At 43.0% G+C, this 16,265-nt stretch overlaps 1 protein-coding gene across 1 annotated transcript in view; it reads right to left on the bottom strand.

The window, feature by feature from the left end:
- MBTPS1 (membrane bound transcription factor peptidase, site 1) overlaps window positions 1–16,265 on the bottom strand; it is a 308,154-nt gene that overhangs the window by 48,161 nt on the left and 243,728 nt on the right. The gene's annotated exons all lie outside the window — the stretch shown is intronic.

The following is a 16,265-nucleotide window of genomic DNA, read 5'->3' as shown; positions in this document are numbered from 1 at the left end:
ATAAAAGGGCGCCTTGGGGAACGCCATATTTGATAGGCTTGGGATTAGATTTGTGCGTCCCTAGTAGGACAGTTTGGGTCCTTTGATGGAGGAAGGAGGTGAACCACTGGAGGGCAGAGTCCTTGATTCCAAGGTCATAGAGTCTGGATATGAGGAGGTGGTGGTCGACCGTGTCAAAGGCAGCACTGAGGTCAAGTAGGACTAGTAGGGCATCACTGCCTTTGTCGAGTATTGACCAGCTGTCGTCGATGATATCTAGGAGTACTGACTCTGTGCTGTGGCCTGTTCAGAAGCCGGATTGAGCAGGGGACAGGGCCACTTGTTCTTCTATGAAAGGGTGTAGTCGGCGGAGCACAATTCTTTCTAGGAGTTTGGAGACAAATGGGAGGTTGGAGACCGGGCGATAGTTGCCGGGTTCGTTAGGGTCAAGGGTGGGTTTTTTGAGAGTGGGTTTGATAATAGCTGATTTCCAGCTGAAGGGAACTGTCCCTGTGGAGAGGGAGGTGTTAATGATGGGGAAGATGGATTCTGCCATGGCGTCTTCTGTGGACAGCAGGAGGCTGGATGGGCATGGATCGAGGATGGTGTTGGAAAGTTTGAGTTCTCTCCAGGGTCTCGAGAACCTCGGCATGGGTGGCCATATCAAGTTGGGGGAGAGTGGTAAAGGATGGGGTATTTGGGTTAGGCTGGGGGTGTGCAGGAGTGGGGTTGGTGTTGGTGTCAAGATTGTTGCAAATAGTTTGTACTTTAGACTGGAAGAAGTTCGAGAGAGTTTCACTATCAAGTTCTGTTTGGTTGTTGTGGCTTTTTCCTTGGGCACTGGTGAAGAGTTGGTTTGTGAGGGTGAATAGTTGTTTGGATCTAGCAGGGGCTAATTGTAGGAGGCGAGAGTAGTAGGCTTTCTTCGCTTCTAGGATGGCAGCTTTGTAGGTGATGGATGTGCTTTTCCAGTGGGCTTTGGTTTCTGAATTTGGGTGTTTGATCCAATTCCTTTCTGCTTTCCTCAGAGATCGTTTTATGGATCGGAGGTCACTGGTGTACCAGGGATCAGGTGTTTTATTGGTGGTTATTCGAGTTGTTTTTGTCTGGGCAAGGCTGTTATAGAGGGATTGGGTGTTGGAGTGCCACGTGGAGGCTGCTAGGTCGATGGAGTGGGGATGTTGCGTGCAGGTTTCATTCAGGGTGCGAATGCCTGTGGGCATGGCTGGAGGGCTGACTGAGTTAGTGAGTTGGTGTAGGGTAGGAGGGTTAGGGTCTTTACGCGGAGCTAGGGCAGTTTCGAGTGGGAGTTGGAATTCAATGAGGTGGTGGTCTGACCATGGGACAGGTGTGGTGGTGTAGATTGTTTGTTGGTGCTCTGCAGTTGGGTCTCTGAGGGTGAAGATTAAGTCTAAGATGTTGCCTGCTAAGTGTGTAGGGGTGGTTATAGCTTGATGAAATCCCAGGTTGGTGAGGGAGGAGAGGAAGCTGTCTCTTTGTCCTGAGGTGTTGAGATAATCAGGGAAATTGAAATCTCCCAGGATGGTCACATGTTTGTGGGAGATGGACAGTTCGGTGATGAATTCGAGGAGGGTCTCTAGGGTATCTGTTGGGGAGTTGGGGGCTCTATAGAGGAGTATGAGGGCGATTTTGTGTTTGTGGCCTATGGTGAAGGCAAAAGCTTCTAGGGAGGGAATGTTGATAATTTATCACTACAGCAGGAAAAAGAAACCTTGCGGAAAAATTTAGACAATATGTTTCTAGGCATTTAAACTAGAAGGTGGGGGTGGTGTATGTATGAAGGACAATTATAGAGACCACTCCCAGCAAAAGAAAAGATGTGATGGTAGTAAAGATTGCAGCGTAAACAATATCAGTAACTCATTTCATAGCATTGCAATGGAAAGTGAAACGAAACAAAAATCTAAACGAAAAAGGAGATTACTGCTGAAAAATAGCTGGAAAGCGATGACCACAAATGCTTGCAGTCTAAGCAACAAAGTTCATGATCTGCAAGCCCTGATGTTAGAGGAAAATCTAGATATTGTCACTATCACAGAGACATGGTTCAGTGAATCACATGGATGAGATGCAAACATACCGGGATATAATCTTTTTAGGAAGGACAGAGATGGTCAAAAAGGTGGAGGAGTAGCTCTCTATGTAAAGATCAATATCCAAGCGACCAAAATGCAAGGGACCTGGGGAGAGGAAGAAGTGATATGGATCGCTCTGAAAAGAGAAGATGGAACTTCTATCTACATGGATGTAGTCTAGAGACCTCCGACTCAATCGCAGCAAATTGATAAGGATTCTGATTGTGGATATCCAAAAGTTTGGAAGGAAAGAGGAAGTGCTGCTGTTGGGAGATTTCAACATGCCAGATGCGGACTGGAATGTTCCGTCTGCGGGATCAGAAAGAAGTAGGGAGATTGTGGATGCCTTTCAAGAGGCTCTGCTCAGACAAATGGTGACAGAACCCATGAGGGAAAAAGCGATATTGGATCTGGTCCTCATAAATGGAAAGATTATCTCTAATGTTCAAGTGGGTGCTCACCTGGTAAGTAGCGATCATCAACCGGTTTGGTTTGATATAATATAACAGCTAAAGTGGAGAGCAGCCGCACAATACTCAAAGTCCTAGATTTCAAATGTACGGACTTTAATGAAATGGGAGCGTACCTGAAGAAAGAGCTGTTAGGATGGGAGGACCTAAGAGAAGTGGAAAGACAGTGGTCTAAGCTGAAAGAAGCGATAAAAATGGCTACGGACCTTTATGTGAAGAAAATAAATAAAAACAAGAGAAAAAGGAAGCCGATATGGTTCTCCAAACTAGTGGTGGAGAAAATAAAGGCGAAAGAGTTGGCGTTTGTGAAATACAAAAAAACCCAAGAAGAGGAGTGCAGAAAGGACTACAGGGTGAAACTGAAAGAAGCCAAGAGAGAGATATGTCTGGCAAAAGCACAGGGGGAAGAACAAATGACTAAAAATGTAAAAAAGGGAGACAAAAATTTTTTCAGATATATTAGTGAAAGGAGGAAGATGAAAAATGGAATTGCTAAACTAAAAGATGCTGGGAACCGATATGTGGAGAGTGATGAGGGAAAAGCAAATGTGCTAAACAAATACTTCTGTTCTGTGTTCACAGAAGAAAATCCTGGAGAAAGACCGAGATTGTCTGGCAAAGTTACACGAGAAAATGGAGTAGATTCTGCGCCATTCACGGAGCAACTTGAAAAACTGAAGGTGGACAAAGCGATGGGACCAGACGTGATCTATCCCAGGATACTGAGGGAGCTCAGAGAGGTTCTGGCGAGTCCTATTAAAGATTTGTTCAACAAATCTCTGGAGACAGGAATGGTTCCTGGGGATTGGAGGAGAGCGGATGTGGTCCCTATTCACAAAAGTGGTCACAGGGATGAAGTGGGAAACTACAGGCCGGTGAGCCTCACTTCGGTTGTTGTAAAAATAATAGAAGTGTTGCTGAAAGAAAGGATAGTGTACTTCCTTGAATCTAATGGGTTACAGGATCCAAGGCAACATGGCTTTACAAAAGGTAAATCGTGCTAAACGAACCTGATTGAATTTTTTTATTGGGTGACCGGAGAGCTGGATCGAGGACATATGCTAGATGTAATTTACTTAGATTTCAACAAAGCCTTTATACGGTTCCTCATAGGAGGCTCTTGAACAAACTTGAAGGGCTGAAGTTAGAACCCAAAGTGGTGAACTGGGTTAGAAACTGGTTGTCTGACAGATGCCAGAGGGTGGTGGTTAATGGAAGTCGCTCAGAGGAAGGAGTAGTGGAGTCCTCAGGGTTCGGTGCTGGGGCCGATCCAGTTCAATATGTTTGTGAGTGACATTGCTGAAGGATTAGAAGGAAAAGTGTGCCTTTTTGCAGATGATACCAAGCTTTGTAATAGAGTAGACACCGAAGAGGGAGTGGAAAATATGAAAAAGGATCTGCAAAAGTTAGAGGAATGGTCTAATGCCTGGCAACTAAAATTCAATGCAAAATAAATGCAGAGTAATGCATTTGGGGATTAATAATTGGAAGGAACTGTATATGCTGGGAGGTGAGAAGCTGATATGCACGGACGGGGAGAGGGACCTTGAGGTGATAGTGTCCGAAGATCTAAAGACAAAAAAACAGTGTGACAAGGCGGTGACTGTTGCCAGAAGGATGCTGGGCTGTATAAAGAGAGACGTAGCCAGTAGAAGGAAGAAGGTGTTGATGCCCCACTTGGAGTATTGTGTTCAGTTCTGGAGACCGTATCTGGAGAAGGATGTAAGAAGATTTGAAGCGGTCCAGAGGAGGGCGACGGAAATGATAGGAGGCTTGTGCCAGAAGACGTATGAGGAGAGACTGGAAGCCCTGAATATGTATACCTTAGAGGAAAGGAGGTTCAGGGGAGATATGATTCAGATGTTCAAATACTTGAAGGGTATTAACGTAGAACAAAATATTTTCCAGAGAAAGGAAAATGGTAAAACCAGAAGACATAATTTGAGGTTGAGGGGTGGTAGATTTAAGAGCAATGTTAGGAAATTGTACTTTACGGAGAGGATGGTGGATGCTTGGAATGCGCTCCCGAGAGAGGTGGTGGAGAGGAAAACTGTGACTGAGTTCAAAGAAGCATGGGATGAACACAGAGGATCTAGAATCAGAAAATAATATTAAATATTGAACTAAGGCAGACTTGCATGGTCTGTATATGGCCGTTTTGGGGAGGATTGGCTGGAGAGGGCTTCAATGGCTGGGAGGGTGTAGGTGGGCTGGAGTAGGTTTTGATGGAGATTTTGGCAGTTGGAACCCAAGCACAGTACTGGGTAGAGCTTTGGATTCTTGTCCAGAAATAGCTAAGAAGAAAAAATGTTAAAAATTTAAATTTAATCAGGTTGGGCAGACTGGATGGATCATTCAGGTCTTTATCTGCCATCATCTACTATGTTACTATGAAGGGGGTGAAAAAAGGGGGAGGAAAAAACTAATGCTTGACTGGGAAGGTGAGACCTGGGGTGGTGAGGAAAAGAGACAGAGAAAGAGAGAGGGAGGGATCGAGAGAGAGGATGGGGTGAAGGTTCAGAAGTGCAGGGAGAGGAGCCAGAAGAGAGAGAGAGAGAGAGAGAGAGAGAGAGAGAGAGAGAGAGAGAGAGAGAGAGAGAGAGAGAGAGAGAGAGAGAGAGAGAGAGAGAGAGAGAGAGAGAGATGTGCAGTAAATAGAGGATGGAAAAATAAAAAAAGAAGATGGTGACCATGGATGGAGGGGAAGGGAGAAATGGAGAGAGAGAGAGAAGGGAAGAAATGGTCCTTGGATGGAGGGGAGGGGAGAACATAAGAACATAAGCAATGCCTCTGCCGGGTCAGACCCGAGGTCCATCGTGCCCAGCAGTCCGCTCACGCGGCGGCCCAACAGGTCCAGGACCTGTGCAGTAATCCTCTATCTATACCCCTCTATCCCCTTTTCCAACAGGAAATTGTCCAATCCTTTCTTAAACCCCAGTACCGTACTCTGCCCTATTACGTCCTCTGGAAGCGCATTCCAGGTATCCACCACCCGCTGAGTAAAGAAAAACTTCCTAGCATTTGTTTTGAATCTATCCCCTTCCAATTTTTCCGAATGCCCTCTTGTTCTTTTATGTTTTGAAAATTTGAAGAATCTATCTCTCTCTACTTTCTCTATGCCCTTCATGATCTTGTAGGTTTCTATCATGTCTCCTCTGAGTCTCCGCTTTTCCAGGGAGAAGAGCTCCAGCCTCTCCAATCTTTCAGTGTATGAAAGGTTTTCCATGCCCTTAATCATTCGTGTCGCTCTCCTCTGGACCCTCTCAAGTATTGCCATATCCTTCTTAAGGTACGGTGACCAATACTGAACACAGTACTCCAGGTGCGGGCGCACCATTGCCCGATACAACGGCAGGATGACTTCTTTTGTTCTGGTCGTAATACCATTTTTAATAATACCCAACATTCTGTTTGCCTTCTTCGCGGCTGCTGCGCATTGCGCCGTTGACTTCATTGTTGTATCCACCAGTACACCCAAATCTCTTTCAAGGTTACTTTCCTCTAATACTAATCCCCCCATTTGGTAGCTGAACATCGGGTTTTTTCTCCCTATATGCATGACTTTGCATTTCCCTACATTGAATTTCATCTGCCATTTATTCGCCCACTCCTCCAGTTTGTTTAGGTCCCTTTGTAGGTCCTCACACTCTTCCGTAGTTCTAACCCTTCTACAGAGTTTAGTGTCGTCCGCAAATTTTATAACTTCACAATTCGTCCCCGTTTCCAGGTCATTTATAAATATATTGAACAGCAGCGGTCCAAGTACAGACCCCTGCGGAACTCCGCTCGTGACTTTCCTCCAGCCCGAGTAGTGACCCTTCACTCCAACCCTCTGTCTCCTGCCTGCCAACCAGTGTTTGATCCATCTGTGTACGTCCCCTTCCACCCCGTGGTTCCACAGCTTCCTAAGTAGCCGCTCATGGGGTACCTTGTCAAAGGCCTTTTGGAAGTCAAGGTAAATGATGTCTACAGGTTCCCCTTTGTCCAACTGGCTGTTTACCCCCTCAAAGAAGTGCAGTAAGTTTGTTTGGCACGATCTTCCCTTGCAGAAGCCATGTTGGCTCGCTTTCATCAGCCCATTTTTTTCGATGTGCTCACAGATGCTGTCCTTTATCAGTGCTTCCACCATCTTGCCCGGAACCGATGTCAAACTTACCGGCCTATAGTTTCCCGGGTCTCCTCTTGACCCCTTTTTAAAGATAGGTTTAACATTTGCTATCTTCCAGTCCTCCGGAATCTCTCCAGTTTTCAAGGATAGGTTGCAAACTCGTTGGAGTATTCCCGCTATCTCATTTCTTAATTCTTTTAGTACCCTAGGGTGGATTCCGTCCGGGCCTGGGGATTTGTCGCTTTTCAATCTATCTATCTGTTGGAGGACCTCCTCATGGCTCACCTCTATTGCTGACAGTTTTTCTTCTTGGTCACCATGGAAGATCACGTCAGGTTCCGGTACACTGGATGTGTCCTCGCTTGTGAAGACTGATGAGAAGAATTTGTTTAACCTGTCGGCTACCTCTTTTTGCTCCTTTATCACTCCCTTTTTGTCTCCATCATCCAACAGTCCTACTTCCTCCCTCGCCGGTTTCTTCCCCTTAACATATCTGAAGAATGATTTGAAGTTTTTTGCCTCCCTGGCCAGTCTATCTTCGTATTCTCTTTTCGCTCTCCTAACCACTTGATGACATTCTCTTTGGCGTTTCCTGTGTTTATTCCAGTTTTCCCCAGTTTGGTCCTTTTTCCATTTCCGGAATGATTTTTTCTTGTCTCCTATCGCTTTCTTCACCTCATTGTTTATCCATGCAGGGTCTTTTGTTCGGTTTTTTTTGCACCCTTTTCTAAATCTGGGGATGTACATATGTTGTGCTTCTTGCACTGTGCCCTTGAATAGAGACCAGGCTTGCTCTACAGTTTCTGTTTTCCTTGAGCTGTTTCTAAGTTTTTTTCTTACCATTGCTCTCATAGCATCATAGTTCCCTTTCTTGAAGTTGAACGTTGTCACTGTGGTTCTCTTCCCTTTTGCTGTACTTACTCCTAATTTGTACTGGATCATGTTGTGATCGCTGTTTCCTAGTGGTCCTACTACTTCCACTTCTTTTGCAGGTCCCCCTATTCCGTTGAGGATTAGGTCAAGAGTGGCATATCCTCTTGTTGGTTCCTTGACAAGCTGATCCATAAAGCAGTCCCTCACAGCCTCTAAGAATTCTGTTTCCCTCGCACAGTTTGAGTTTCCAATATTCCAGTTTATTCCGGGGTAGTTAAAATCTCCCATTACTGTCACATTCCTGTTGTTGCCTTCCCGCCTCAATTCTGCTGCCAGATCTTTGTCGTTTGCTTCCGTTTGTCCAGGTGGACGATAGTATAGACCCAATCTTATGTCAAGGCCACTTTTTCCTGGTAATTTTACCCATAATGACTCCAGTCCTTCCGCCTTTGGTTCTATATCCACCCCGGACGAGGGAATGGAGTCTTTTATGTATAGTGCTATTCCTCCACCCTTCTTGTGGGTCCTGTCTCTTCTATAGAGTTTGTACCCTGGCAGCACTACGTCCCATTGGTTATCCTCATTCCACCATGTTTCCGTGATTCCAATGATGTCTAGGTTTTCTTTTTTGGCTATGGCTTCTAATTCTCCCATTTTGGTTTTTAGGCTCCTTGCATTAGCGTACAAGCAATTTAAGTCCTGGTCTTTTCTTTTCTCTGCTGGTTTTACATGTGTTTTGCTCCTCTTACCATCCCCTAGTTGGGCTGCCAGTCCCTCATTTCTGTTCCTTTCTTCCTCATTTTTTGGTGTATCTATTCTGTTCCTTTCTTCCTCATTTTTTGGTGTATCTTTTTCATCTGCAACCTGAAAATGAGGAAGAAACGAACAGAATAGATACACCAAAAAATGAGGAAGAAAGGAACAGAAATGAGGGACTGGCAGCCCAACTAGGGGATGGTAAGAGGAGCAAAACACATGTAAAACCAGCAGAGAAAAGAAAAGACCAGGACTTAAATTGCTTGTACGCTAATGCAAGGAGCCTAAAAACCAAAATGGGAGAATTAGAAGCCATAGCCAAAAAAGAAAACCTAGACATCATTGGAATCACGGAAACATGGTGGAATGAGGATAACCAATGGGACGTAGTGCTGCCAGGGTACAAACTCTATAGGGAAGAGACTGTATCCATAGAGGAGGAGAGATGAAAAGAGACAGTGCATATAGAGAGGAAAGGAAGTGCATATGGAGAGGAAAGGAAAGGGAAAAAAGAGAGACTAGAGGAGATGATGCTCATGGAGAAGAGGGGAGGTGAAAGAAGGGAGGAGATTGTGTTTCTTGAAAGGAGGGGAAGGGAAGAGAGAAGGGAGGAGATGCTATCCATTCAAGGAGGAGAAGGGAAGGTAATTAAAGAGATGAGAACTAGATAGATTTGAGATGGAAGAATAAAAATTGAAGAAAGTTTAAGGTGAAAGATTGATATAGAGCAGGAAGTGAAGGAGGAGAAAAAAAAAAAGTAGAGAGGAGGTCCTTGAAACAGTTGACAGCATAGAACTATGCTACATGTACAAAAAGCAGCACCAGAGTCAGGAAAAAAGAAGTTAGAAAGATAAAATCACCAAAGTAAGATAAATTATTTAGTTTTATTTTAGTAATTGAAATATGCCAATTTTGAGAATTTACTTCTGCTATCTATATTGCAATGTACAAGGTGATTAACAATTTTAATTGATGTACAGTGCTACTAATAAATCAGCAGCAAAAGCTGCTATTTTAAATTCTTGCATTCCTATCCAATCCCCTGTATCCCTTAGTTTCCTTGGCTCTCTCCTAATAATGGATCTAAGGTTAGAACAAATAGTAGAAAGGACAAGGGACAACCTTGTCTAATACCCCTAAATACAGAAAAACTGTCAGAAATCTGTCCATTAGCCCATTTTATTGTCTTGGGGTTAAGTATAAAGAGCCCTAACCACTACATTAAAATGCCCTACAATGGTAAAGAGGAAATAAAATACCCGGATTTTCCCAGATGCATCTACAGATGTTACCGTGCTGACTGGGCCGATGGACGCCTTTGTGAGCATATTTCTGAAGCACAGTAACCAAAGGGAGCTTCAGCTGGAAGAAGCACACCTTTAAAGGTATCACCTTATCTCCAGATGAGTGGAGTCCACCGACACGACCTCTGGCGATGGCAGCAACTTTGGATGCCAAACCGGAGCAAGATGTTTCTTTGCCGTATCAGTGGGGTGGGACTAGAGAAAAGTCCATGGCTGATTTGGAGCAAGATGGGTCAGCCGTAAAGTAGGTGAAGGAACTGAAGCAATCTCATGGAGTGAAAACAAATGAAGTTTCCTTACCAATTGTTGCTCCAGAGAATGACACGGGGAAAAAATTTGTAACCGTCCCTGCGACCATCATCCCTGTCACCGCCCATGTCCCCACCCCATCCCCGAGACCACTGTCCCCAAAGCATCCATACAAGTCTCAGTACTGCAATATTTAGCTTATTCCTTCCTTATAAATCAAAGTTCTGGCTGCTGAACTAGAGAAAAAGATGTTCAGCTGGCAGGGCTTTGTTTATAAATTTTTATCAACACAACTAATATACTACTTTATCCTAAAGCAAAAATAAAAAAATTTTTCTACCTTTGTTGTCTGGTTTCTGCTTTCCTCATCTTCTCATTCAATTCCTTCCATCCACTGTCTGTCTTCTCTCTGCATCTTTCATTTGCTCTGTTACTGTGCCTCTCCCTTCACCCCCCCCCTCAATTGGTCTGGCACCCATCTTCTTCCCTCCGCTCCCCCCATAGTCTAGCATCTCTGTCTTCTTCCCTTCGAGCATCTTCTCCCCACTCTCTGTTCCCCATTTCCATTCAGCATCTTCGCCCCACTCTCTGTTCCTCATTTCCCTTAACGTCTTCTCCCCACTCTGTCTTCCACATTTCCCTTCAGTGTCTGTTCCTCTCCACCCTCCTTTAGTGTCTGTCCCATTCCTTTCCACCACTACACTTCCCTCTTGCCACTCCCTTCAGCATCTGTTCCTTTCTACCGCCCTTCAGCACCCCTTGCACAGTCCGACCATCTCCCTCCCTCTTACCTTCGTGGCGTGTTACAATGTTATTTGTGCAAGCCGCTGGAGCCTGCGAGCTCGGTCCCCGTCCCATCCCCACAAACCATCTCACTTCTGTGTTCCTATTTTCCCCATTTCTAATATCTCCCCCATGTATCTGGCATTGCCCCCCCCTGTGTCCATATATCATCCTCATGTATGTCCCCTTTATGTCTCTGTCCCTATGCCCCCATGCACATAATTTCCCCCCCATGTATCTCCCCTTTATGTCTCTGTCCCTATGCCCCCATGCACATAATTTCCCCTCCGTTTCTGTTACCTTCCTGTGTCCAGATTTCCCCTCACTTCCTCTTCCATACCAATGTGTCTCTTCTCTGTAACCCCATCTAGCTTCTTTCCCTGTTTCTCCCCCCCCTGCTTCCAGCATCTGGCTCACATGCCTATCCTCCCCTTTCTTTCCTGCTGTGGGTTTCTTTCTCTTCCTCTTCATCCCCTTGGCCCAGAATCTCTTTCCCTTTCACTCCCTCCTTCCTAGTGTGAGCTGGGAACACGTGCGATAATGGATCATGCGGTCAAGCAGCCCCCTCCTGCCCGATCGCAGCGTTCTGCCATCTCCCTCCCTCCACCTCACCTTAGGATTCTTCTTCTCCCAGCTGCACGCGCGGCTGCTTGAATTGTTGAATCTTCTCCTCTGACGCAACCGGAAATAGGAAGTTGCATCAGAGGAGAAGATTCAACAACTCAAGCAGCTGCGTGTGCGGCTTATTGAAAGCGTGCGGCTGGGAGAAGAAGAATTAAAGTCGGCACCTAAGGTGAGGTGGAAGGAGGGAGATGGCAGGACGTGGGATGTGGTGATTGAGTGGGGATGCTGGACTGAGCGATCCGTGATTGCTTCAATGCGGAGACAAGACCATTCACCGCACGATGGGGCGGTTTCCAAGTTAATTCTTAATTTGATATACCGACCATCACAAGTATCTGGCTGGTTTACAATATTAAAAATTTAAAATATCTTAAAAAGTAAAAAAAATAAAATGGAAATAAAAATGGGGTAATGAAGACCAAGACATAGGTATAACTTGTGGGGAGAAAGGGGGAAGGAAAGTTTTAATTACATTATGAAAATAAAAATGAAAGGAAGGGAGGAGGGGGGAGGATAAAACAGAAGAGAAGTTGCTTCTTAAAAGCGGTTCTATGCTGTTGTTTGTTTATTTTATTTTTCCATGATTAAGATGGTTAACTGCTATTTTGATATGCATCTTCAAATAAAAATGTTTTGAGATCGATTTTAAATTTGTTTAAAGAGTTTTCGCTGCGGATATGCGATGGCATTGCATTCCAGAGGGAAGGGGCAATTACGGAAAAATGGACTTGTGCCCATCCCTGCAGCGACCCCTATTTTTCTCTCCCCGTTTCAGCAGGTTACCCGCGGCTACCAACCACTATGTCATTCTCTACTAGGGAGTTCAATTTCCTTAGAAGGTTCCAGAATGGAAGTTTCTCCATTGCAAAGACTGAAAGTCTTTAATTTGGAGTCTATTTGGGATGCTATTTCTAATTTGCATCTCACTCTTGGTAACTGGATACAAATATTTTCCTCCCGCTATACTTTGGTACTCTCAGAGAACTTAGATATTAAAAATAGAATATCAACTTCAGAGAATAAATCTTTGGACTGTGAGACCAGGTTGAATGTACTGGAAGCTCAAGCTTTGATATGGGTGGAAAGATAGTAGGAGTTTACATTTTAAACAAGAGATGTTAAGAGAATGCTGTCTCTCAGGATTATAAATTTTCCCAAGGTGTTTTTTTTTTTTTTGTTACTGCTCAAGATATATTCAAAAGATATTTAACTGAGATATTGAAAGTTCCAGAGACCTCATATCCTCCTCTCTTAAAAAAATATTATTTGCCTGAGAAGAAAAAGAAACAGAGTCCTAACTAGCAGAATTTATCTGCAGATAGTTTGGACTTAACTAATTTCCTTGAGAGATCAGATATTGATGCACAAGTTCCTGCTATACCCTTTTGGTTCAACTTGCTATTGATTCTGATAGAGAGTAGCTGCTTAAATTATTTTTTAGCCCCCCAAAATTCTATAATATCAATGTCTGACAAACTGTGGAACGCAGCCACGGGAAATATAAAGTGAGATAACCTTAATTAAATTTTGGTGAGAAGACCTCAGTGTGGATTGAACAGTCAGACAAACAAATTAATATTCAATACTTCAACCCATATAAAGGCTACAGCCCAGCACACCACACCATCATAGAGTCTTCCTATGTGTGAAACAAATTCAGTGAAAAAATAAAGTGCAATAACACTAAAAGAATAACAAACGTGTACATTCATGGTGCTGCGCTTACACAGTTTGTAAGACAAAAATACTACATAGCCCTGAAAAAGAAAATGAAACAGGACTACTTATCTCAATGAGAGATCTGAAAACCGCCAAGACTCCCAGAGACGCTTCAGAGCCAAAAGCCCAAATGAGTGAAGATGGTGCGCTGCTTGAAGGTAGAAAAAACTCAAGAAATGAATGGTTCAACTGAACTTCAGTTTTGGAAAAACATCCTTCTTCAGGAACCTCCAGTTAATTTTGAGCTTAAGATAGTAATAGCAGCAAATGCGCTGAGACACACCCCAGTGTGGTAGAAGCAGTATTGAAGTATTGAACGTTAATTCGTTTGTCTGACTGTTCAATCCACACTGAGGTCTTTTGGGGGGATGGTGGGGGACATGGGGAGGGGGGTGTTATGTAAGGTTCTGGCACTTAGTCACGGGTCTGTTCTTTGGGGATAGGTGGGGACGGGGGTGATGTGGCCTCTTCGGGGCTCATAAGAGTCCATGGCCCCAGAGTGCCTTTCTGTCACCCAGGGCCTCACATGTCCTGTGTAGATTGGAGGGGGTTTGTTAGTTGTTACTCTTTACCTTTACCAGCTTGATATACTTTTGTATATAATGCATAATTGATTGTACTCTGCACCTTTGTGTGCCTTTGTATTGTTTTTTGCTGTTGTTTGCATCAATAAAAATTGTTTGAACCTAAAACTAGGATAATCTTTAATACAGTTTATTACATCATAAAAAAAAAACTGTGCTAACCTAGAAAGACTGCTGTAATGAGATTAATGCATATTATTACCTGGATCCCTGAGCAACACATTCAGTTCTTACATAACTCACACCCATAACCCATGTATGAAAATCATATATGACAGATTATAAAGTACAAATCAGGCTGCAGAAAGAGACTTCATTGACAAGAAATGTATTCACAATTAGAGAAAAGAGACATTGGGAGTACATCCTCCAAGAAATTGCTAATTGGCTGCATTTAAAAGCTGGATTGAAAAAAAAAAGAATTTTTTCTCAAGAGAAAGACAGAGCGTCAATAAAACTTAAGGCTAAAGTCTTTGCTGGTATTAGTTGGTGTTGCAAATTTATGTGGTGAAACAGGTTGTCTATATATGCTATACAACCACCACTGGGCAAGAACTTCCAGACAGCTGAAAATTTCTTGCATTTGTGGAGAAAAAATATAAAAAATAAAAGACTGATGCTGTGTTTAATATGGCCGAGATTCCCATGTAATTCAATGTCCCAGCAATGCGTACAGTAATTAAAATAGGTGAAGAGAGTTTCTATTATTACAATCAGATATGAATACAAATATTTATAACATCTTTGGAAAATGGAATCAAGTTAAAACCACAAATCATTTTTAAGCATATCAGTATATCTAGAGAAAAGTCACACAACTGAGAGGTGCTGGTATATGCAGTAAGAAGGGATGGATGAATGAAGACATCATGAAAGCTTGGATTATACTTTCATGCTTGTCTTGGTGTCATGTTTAAGCAAAAATCACTGTTAATTCTATAGCTTCTCATAACTTCCATTGGTTAAAAAAATGATAAATCTTTGGCTCAAATAATTGTTTTTTCCAAGCCAGGGAAAGACTCTTGATCTCAGAAACTTATCGACTAATTTCTTTCTTAAGCATTGATGCCAAGTTGCTGGCCAAGATTTTAGCTAATTGATTGACTTGAGTATTGCCTTCATTCTGTTGGATTCTCAAGTCAGTTTTGTTAGGGACCGATACATGGTTCAAAATGTGAGGAAAATTTTGGCTTCATTGGAGCAGGTTAGAGCAGGCTGAAAAGTCTTCTCTGTTAGTTTTGATACAGAGAAGGCCTTCAGTTGTGTTAATTTGGTCTTCATGATTGATGTTTTGAGAGGTTATGGCTTTATAGGTGGGGAGGTTTATTGTTTACTTATACAATTTTACATTTGACAATGACAAAAAATCCAAAGAAATTATACAATGTAGACAGAAATAATAAACTTAGAACAACCCTGTTCTTTCAAATTAACATCCTACATTGTAATCATTAGCCCACTATCTAAGGAGAAGTAACTGGAAAAAAAGGGCAGATTATATAAAACAAAGAATATTTTCAGGAAATAAAGATGAATCTTGAAGCAGTTCTAGAACATTTCCTCAGAGTAAGTGAAGTCAATTCTCACAGAGTACTTATTTGCAATTTAGCAGAAACAAAATTAGATAACTGTTGTGGCTCAAAAAAAAACCCCATATCTGTTCTCCAAATGAGTGACTACACATTTACAAGGATATCTCAGAATAAAAGTAGCTCCTAACTGCACTACCTGAGGTCTTAATAACAAAAATTGTTTTCTAATCATCTGGGTTGACCTGGATACATCTGGATACATTCTTATTTTATATGTCAGGAACAAAATATCCCTATGCTTAAAAAATAATTTAAGGTTAACAAAACCCGAGTTTTTATAGAATAACAGCATAAACTGAAGCCAAAAATAGTTCTATGTCAATGTCTGACAAACTGTGGAGCGCAGCCACGGGAAATATAAAGCGAGATAAACCTTAATTAAATTTTGGTGACCCCAGTGGTACTCTCCACCCCACCTGAGTTCATTATCGCTCTCTCATCACTACAACTGAGCGCCCAGATTAGGACACCCATCTTAAAACTTCACTACGCCCCTTTGGATGCAAGGACTGTAGATATGGCTCCCAGATATTCAGGAACATCAGCTTACTCTTCTGAGATCCTCCCGCATCTCCTGCCTCCTAGGTGGCCAGCTGATGCAAAAGATTATCCTAGTTTTATATCTGCTTGTTAATACTGGAGGTAAAGTTTTAAGTTCTCATCAATATCAACTTCCCTAAAAGTCAATGGGAAGTGGGATCTCAAGTTGGGGATCCTTGTTCATGGAATCTCCAAATTAGGGACACATGGGCCCACATTCTATGCCAGCTCAACTTAGAAGGTCCTCAGACCAGAATGCCTCTAAAGCACTTATCCCAATCCAGCCCGGATGATCTTGATACCAAGGATGCATCATACATCTTCCACTTCTGCTATCATCTTGAAAATGTTGGTTTGGCTGATGTCAGTGACGTTAACAATCTCAGCTGTCGTCATTGACATCAGACAAACTGCCACTATATTCTAACATGGCAGCAGAAGAAAAGCCCTATGGGGATGCTTCCCTAGCTCAAGGTAAACATTTCAGACCACTCAGGGAAGATGAAGCCAGATATTTGAAGGCTCCCTTGTCTGAGAGTCTTCCTGTATGTTCAAGTTAAATTAGAAGTAAAGTTGAAAGTGAAGTTA

This window comes from Geotrypetes seraphini, chromosome 4 (genome assembly GCF_902459505.1).
Source record: "Geotrypetes seraphini chromosome 4, aGeoSer1.1, whole genome shotgun sequence".
NCBI lineage: Eukaryota > Metazoa > Chordata > Amphibia > Gymnophiona > Dermophiidae > Geotrypetes > Geotrypetes seraphini.
Note: the sequence above shows the minus strand (reverse complement) of the source record. Positions and strands in the feature narration are given on the sequence as shown.